The following is an 8,023-nucleotide window of genomic DNA, read 5'->3' as shown; positions in this document are numbered from 1 at the left end:
AAAAATATCTAAACTTGATAACTTATCTTATCAGATTAATTGAAGAATAAATATCATTTCAAATTCAAATCTAATTTGATTTATCAGAAATATCTATTCACATTATTTAAATAAATAAAACTAATTAATTCAAAATTAATTATCTTAATTATTTAAATGCTATTTTCGAAAATCTAATTTTATTTAAAAAATATAATTAATTAATTTATTAATTTTAAAAATTAATGTATTAATTAATTAATTTGTCTCAATTACATATTTGACCTTGAAGAACAAATTTCTTCCAAATATGCAATTTTCCTGATTTTTCCCATTTTCAACTCTTACTTTGAATAATGTTGATAGAGCCATCTTGGGGACCTATGGAGCTATAATTTAAAGATTCAATAAATTTAGATTATTAATTAAAAATCTTTAATATAATAACCTTACTTTATCAATCTTAATATCATTCCACCAAAAATATGAGATTGCACTAGTGTAATTATAGACATTTATTTATTGAGTACTTTTAAATATATAAAAAGTGTCCATCGATTTAATCACTACATACAATTCAATCTTTTATTAATGGTTCATAATTAAAGTTGGAATTAATTACCGTTTAACCTCTTTAATTATATCTTGTTTCCTTAAGTATACTTAACTTTGCTAGTGAAGGTTATTTCATAAACTGATTGGTGAATTTGAGCTCAATATATTTTCAAATCCAAAAACCAACCCTTAAGGAACCATTATTCAATTCCTCTCAGAAAGGTATCAATTCCATATTTGTATATTATGTCCCCAACCATTTACATCAATGAGTTCCCAAAACAAAAGTTTTCAGTCTGATCATTCTGACAAACCATAACGGGTGAATCAAAGAACTCATATGACATAAACATGAGTTCATAATTGTTATCCCTCAAAAATACAAGGATGACGTGGCGAATGAGAATGCGACACGTGACATCGCAAATCAGGGAAAAAATGACAAAGTATTGAGAAAAGACCGACGAGCACAAAAGATAGGTGCAGAACCTATGGGGAAGTCAACCAAGCCTAAGCCCCTTAGGGGTGGTTGGCCTGACCCTATGCCTAGGGAGGTCGACCTAAGCAGGCCCAAGGGCCCTAGGGGTGGTCAGCCTGACCTCTACCCCAGGGGTGGTCGGCCCTAGTGTGTTCAAAAGAATAATCGGCCTAACCCCTACCACAGGGGTGGTCGACCCCCGTATGCCCAAGGACCCCTAGGGGTGGTTTGCTTGATCCCAACCCCTAGGGTGGTCAGTCTGACATGCTCAAGAAACCACCTGGGTGGTCGACCCACACTATTCTTCATAGGGTGGTCGGCCTAAACCCCTAATTACACTTCATTGAGAAATACTCACTCTTGTTCAAACTGAGATAAACATGCCTAGCACCCAGAGGATCAACAGGTCCAGCACCTAGAAGGTCAAAGGCCTAGCACCCATGCTCGGGTCAACGGGCCTAACATATAAGTCTCATATACCAATAGAGACTTAACATCTTCCCAGAGGTTTCTATCGTGCATTATACACCATGATCAAGAGAAACAACGAGAAGACCCACGATCTTATAATCATGGGGAGGTGGACACGTACCTCCACTACCTGATAATCGTGTGCCAAACCACGATCCCAGTATTACTGGTCATGTAACAGCCCCTAGGTACTATAAATAAAGGAACCAAGGCTTCATTTAAGGGGATCTCTTTTTCTGGAATTTTGGGAGAAAAATCTTTCTAACGAGTGAATTCATCAGTTTGTACTATTGTCGAGTAATTCAATACTAAAGACTAAGTGGATTAGGTTATTACTGTTCATCAGAACAGGGCTGAATCACTATAAAATTCCTGCGTGTTTATTTAAGATAATCGTACTCTGCCATTTATTTTATTTATTTCGTTCAAAAGGTGTTGTATACTGTACATACGACCGTTGGCCAATTTCACAGGTCAACATTTTAGTGCTTTCATTGAGAGTACGAAATCAAGAAACACACTTTCATCAGTTTTACGATGCCTCCAAAACCCAACCAGACAAAGAAGATGGCTCCTAGGGATTCCAACACTCAGGATCCCATTGATCCCGTTAACGAACCTGAGGTGGAGGTTGGAGACCAACCTGATGCAGAAGATCCATAGAACGCTCACCAGGAGGAGATGGCGCAATTTTTGCCGAAGCAGGAAGCCTTTGCTGCAGAAATTGCCCTTCAGAGGGCGACTATGGAACGAAAATGACGAGAGATAGATGAACAGGTCTAGAGAATGATCCAAAGGGAGCAGGAAGTTGACCGGAGACACCAAGAGGTTATTGTGGCCTTGGAGGTGGCTACTCACTTAGCCTGAGCTAACGCTAAAGCTGCTCCTCAGGCAGTGAGGGAGGCTCAGGCCAAAGTAGCAGGAACGCGAGACAACAGTAAGAGAGAGTCCCAAGGGGGGAGTATGACCCCAAGGACACTCTCAGAACCACTTTCCCAGAGACATGATGAAGAGTCACAATCCAAGACTGCTTCCTCCATGACTAAGAAGAATAACACTTCATCTTAGAGTAGGAGTATTACCAACCGAAGGCCCCCTCCCATGGGGACCGACGAAACAACGCAAGAGATGAGGGTCAAACATCTGAGAGGCATGAAAAGAATGGAAATGACCGCTCGAAGTCTCAAAGTCATGTAGGAGGAGAGGTTCGGGGGCAGGGTCACACCGATAGGGGCAAGGTAGACCTACCACCCCTACAACCTCAGTATCGCAAGGGAAAGGAACTGATGAATAACAACAGTACTGTGTTTGATAGGCTGGCGAAAGATGCACAACCTTAGGATCTGAGGGAAGTCATCAACAGGAGGACCAGCGCTCAGGAGGGGGTACCAGGGACGTTTACCCTACCTGGAGCAACGATCCCACCAATAGAGCAGGCTCAAATATATGCACTCGTCATGGTTGTCAAAGGTCTGCCAAAGAAACCTTCCAATATCGAGTTGGCACATAGAAGTGGGAGTCCCTTCAGTGCTATTATCCAAGCTGCTCAACCACCACCGAAATACAAGGCCACGAAACTCCCAACATACACTGGGAAGGAGGACCTAGTATGACACATTGGGAAGTTCGAGGATTAGAGGGAGTTACTCGGTGTGGAGCATGATTATAGGTGCAGACTATTCCCTAACACTCTCTCTGACTCGGCTCAAGAATGGTATTGGAAATTCAAACCTGGATCCATCACTTCCTGGGAGCAGTTTAGGAAGGAATTCTGCAAGGTCTTTAGTGCCGGGTGGATTCAACCAGTTTATGCCAATCAGTTAGCTGACATCAAGCAAGGGAAAGATGAATCCCTGAAAGACTACATTCAAAGGTTCATGAGAGAGGCAAACCAAGTGTCCACGGTAGGAGATGAAGAGAAGTTCGTTGCCATCTCGACAGGAATAATTTGTCATAGTCCCTTGTGGGATAGTAAACACAGGAACCCTACCAACACCTTGCAAGAGTTCTTGGACCGAGCTGAAAAATACATGAAGCTAGATGACACTATCATGAAGGAAGAAAAAGACATAAAACATCCGACCACTGTCAAGGCGAATAAAAACAGTGCAAATCCTCAGGGCAGCAGTGGGGGCAACGGTAAGAAGAGGAATACCTCAAGGGCTGATCAGGGTGGAGAGAAGAAAGCTAAGTCAGCACCAGCCAACAAACAGCCTAAGCATCAGCCCTACCAGCCCAGGTTCACCAACTATACCATCCTAACTACATCAAGGGCCGAGATTTACTTGGCAACATACCAGGAGATACCATGCCGAAAGCCACCACCCTTGCGTTCAGAAGGAAAGAAGGACAAGAATAAGTTTTGTCGTTTCCATAATGATTATGGGCACAACACAAACGAGTGCAAACAATTGAAGGATGAGATAGAGTTTCTTCTCTGATCAGGAAAATTCTCAAGGTATCGAGTCAAGACTGAAACCCATAGTAGGAATCCAGAATTCTGAAGGCAAGAAGTCCACCACTGGAGCCGGCAGCTATAGACTTCACACTGGATACCATATGTGGAGGGCCCCACATAGCAGGCAATAGTAACAATGCCTGAGAGCGATATGCAAGGACCCTCAGACATAAGGAAGGGGAGTCTTCCTAGTGTATGGCAGTCGACGAGCGGTCCCCAAAAAATCCAAAGTATGAAAGTGAAACTCACTTTTACAGAGGATGACGTCAGGCACGTGAGGTACCCCCACAATGACCCTCTGGTCCTTACCATTCAAATCAACAATGCCCGGGTGAAGAGATGCTTGGTGGATATGGGAAGCTCAGTAGATATCATCTGCAAATCATCCCTCGAGAAGATGAAGCTCACGGTCAAGGACCTGACACCATGTTCCCAAGTGATATATGGGTTCACGGGAGAATACCTAGCACCAGTAGGAACTATCAGACTACTGGTCACAGTGGGGGATGCCCCCAGGCACGAGACTGTGATGACAAAGTTCCTGGTGGTTGATTTCTCATCGGCTTACAATGTAGTGCTCAGGAGACCCCTCCTGATGGCATTACACATAGCAATATCTATCTGGCATCTATCTTTGAAGTTCCCTACCTGCACAGGACAAGGAGGCATACAGGGTAACCAAAGGGAGGCACGAAAATGCTATAATGCGTTAGTGGTCAAGGCAAAGAAAGGACCGCGCGTAAACAACATGATAGTAACCTGTTACGAAGAAGGTGAAGGAACCGATGAGGTTGTCAACATGGAAGTTGACGTTGAAAGAAAAATTCTACTGGAGTCGAGGGCTCTTTTTAATGAAGATTTTTTATTATAGCAAGTTTCCCAAAGCGAGGGAGATGACATCGATCCTCGCTATGGGGATGACGTCATGGGGGTAGGACCATTCGAAGATCTTGACGAAGTCTTACTAGATGAGGAGGACCCGACTAGAGTAATGTTGAGTCTAGTTTATGTCATGGTTAGGTGGTGTTTTAGGTAGTCTTTTATGTCATTTTTATTTCATTTAGTGTGGGTTTATGCTTTTGTTTGTTTGTTTTACATTTTTTGTGAATAATAAGGAAGATTTGAATACTTGGAGGAAATTGGTTCAAAAAGAGAAGAAATATCCAAGTTTTGGTGTTGTTTTCGACAAAGGATAGATCTTGGCATGATTTAAAGGCATTGGTGATTTTTTGGGCTTAAAAATGCATGAGTTGAAGAATTTCTTAAGGGCCGGGACTTGATCACTTTGGAGCCGCGACATGGCTAAGGAGGGCTGCGGCTTTGCAGAGCTAAATCCCAGAAATCAGAGACACGGACCGCGACATGGCTTTGGGAGAGTCGCAGCCTAGAGGTGCAAATTCTTAGGAATTAGGGACACGTGCTGTGGCATGGTGCCAATAGAGCCGCAACCCACCTCTCTTAAAAACGAAAAAATTAGGCTTTATAGAAAAAAGTGGAAAACCGAGAAAAATAGAAAGGAATAGTGGGAGATAGTTTTGGTGGCTGAAAAGCTTGGTGAATTCTTAAGTGTTTGTTATTCATCTACTTCTTTATGTTGTTCCTGAATTTATTTGTGATTAGAATGACAATTATGAACTAATTTTCTTTTTAGGGCTATTAGTTTTATCACTTGAATCCTTATTAAGAACTAATGCAATTATCATTTCTTCTTCATCTTCTTTTCAATTCCTTACAATCCGTGCTTATTGATTGATTATTGACAGGCCATCTATAGTCATTATCTGTACATTTTTTTAATCAAAATCTGAAAAGTGCGATTTGAATTTGCTCTGGTTGTTTAGGACACAATCATAATTTGGAACGAGAGTATCTAGGTTAATTGTGTAACTTTTTTTTTGAGTTGTTGTGGTTATTACAGTCTTTGTGATTAAATTTACCATAGAAATATAGGGAATTTTCACTTAGGTTGAGTTTATAATTCATAATATGAATATAAACTTCTTTTGTCAACTCGTTAATTGAAATAGGAAGAAATTGGTAATCTGTATTAGGGATTAATAGGGAGGATAGTTGATGAGATTAAATGCCCTAATTACTCTCTCATTATTTAAATTCAAGGTTTTTCTATTACTTATTATTTTATTGAGTTCTTGAGTATTGTTTTTTAAATTTATATTTTCTTCTGCTTTGTTTACAAGAATCAAAGTTTAATTGACCAACTAGAACATAAAGATTAATTGACTGGTAATTGGTGATTCCGTCCTTGAGGATGATACTTGGTTTTACCAAGATTATTACTGAATTGCGATACGTGCACTTGCGTAGCTATAATTTTTGTAACAAGTTTTTGGCGCCGTTTCCAGGGACTGAAAACTATCAATATCAGTCTAATTAATTTTATTTCTAATTTGGTTTTTTTTTTTGCCTTGTTTCTAATTTGTTTAAGCTGTGTTTCTTTGTCATTTTCAGGTAGTTTTGTTATATGTGTAGCAGAAGAGGGACAGGTAGTCTTGTTCCTGTTAATCCTGAAATTGAGAAGGCTTGCAAACAAAATAGAAGAAACAAGAGGTTGGCTCGTTAGACTATAGAGATGGCACAAAATGATGGGAATAATGAGGTTCCCAAGGTTATTCAAAATCAAGCTCAAAATCCTGCTGCAAGGAGACTAAGAGACTATGTACTACCCACTATAATGGGAGTATAGAACTGTATAAGACTGCCGGTTGTGGAGGCCAATAATTTTGAGATTAAGCCGACGATCTTGCAAATGGTGCAGTCCACTGTCCAATTTGGTGGTTTGCCTTCTGAAGACCCCCATATGCACTTGGCGAATTTTCTTGGAGTTGTGTGATACTTTCAAGTACAATGGGGTCAGTGATGATGCTATAAGGTTGAGACTCTTCCCATTTTCTCTGTGGGAGACTGCTAAGAGCTGGCTTAATTCGCTTCAGGGAAATTCTATTGATACATGGAAAGACCTTGCTTAGAAATTCTTGGCTAAGTTTTTCCCTCCCTTGAAGGCTGCTAAATTGAGGGGAGAAATTAATAACTTATATCAGATGGATGGGGAGTCATTATATGATGCTTGGGAGCATTTCAAGGAGCTATTGAGGAAATTTCCCCACCATGGTATAGAGAAGTGGATGCTGGTTCACAATTTTTACAACGGGCTGTGTGGTACAACAAGAACAATTATTGATGATGTAGCTGGTGGAGCATTCATGAGTAAGAGTGCCAACGAAGCATATGAACTGTTAGAGGACATGGCCACAAACAATCATCAGTGGTCTGATGAGAGATTATCTGGGGTTAGAAAGGTAGTTGGGGTTCATGAACTTGATGCAATCACTGCTTTGACAGCACAAGTGGCCTCGTTGACAAAACAATTACAGTAGAATAATGTATCTGCTAATGCAATTCAGATGGCAGCTAGGTGTGAAATGTGTGGTGGTTCTCACTCTTTCGATCAGTGTCCTGCTAGTAGTAATAATAACATTCATATAGACCAAGCTGAGGTTCAAGTCGTGGGAAATTTTCAGAGGCCATTCAACAATCCATTCTCCAACACTTACAGTCCTGGGTGGAGAAATCATCCCAATTTATCTTGGAGAAACAATCAGGGCCAGCAACCTCAGTTTTAGGGTCAGTTTCAGCAGAATATGCCTCAACAACCATTGAATCAAGCCTTTTCATCACAACAGCCTAGGCCACAAGCTCCACCAGATAGGCCTAATGAATTACAAGTTGCATTATTGACTCTCACCAACACTCAAACTCAGTTTATGACAGAGACTAGATCTTCTATCAGAAATCTTGAAACACAAGTGGGGCAGCTGGCTAATATGCTAAATAATAGACCACAGGGAAACTTGCATAGCAACACTGAAGTTAATCATAAGGAGCAAGTTCAGGCAATTACTATGAGGAATGGTAAACAAATTGAGTAGTCTAGTGTACAATAATTAGTGGTTCAGAACGAAGGTTTGGGTGAAAAGTTTGATGCAGCAGAGAAAAGGGTCACTGAAAATCATAAGAGTATAGAGAAAGTTCCTCCAGTTATTGTTGACCAACCAACTTGAGTT

At 40.6% G+C, this 8,023-nt stretch overlaps 1 non-coding gene across 1 annotated transcript; it reads right to left on the bottom strand.

Moving 5' to 3' along the window:
• Positions 1-6,967: 6,967 nt before the first annotated feature.
• LOC133813065 (small nucleolar RNA R71) lies at positions 6,968-7,074 on the bottom strand. Its single transcript, XR_009884110.1, has one exon. It is a non-coding gene; the product is annotated as a small nucleolar RNA R71 (small nucleolar RNA).
• Between the last annotated feature and the right edge of the window lie 949 nt (positions 7,075-8,023).

The sequence above is a fragment of the Humulus lupulus genome, chromosome 1, assembly GCF_963169125.1.
Source record: "Humulus lupulus chromosome 1, drHumLupu1.1, whole genome shotgun sequence".
NCBI lineage: Eukaryota > Viridiplantae > Streptophyta > Magnoliopsida > Rosales > Cannabaceae > Humulus > Humulus lupulus.
This window is presented reverse-complemented; position numbering and strand designations above follow the sequence as displayed.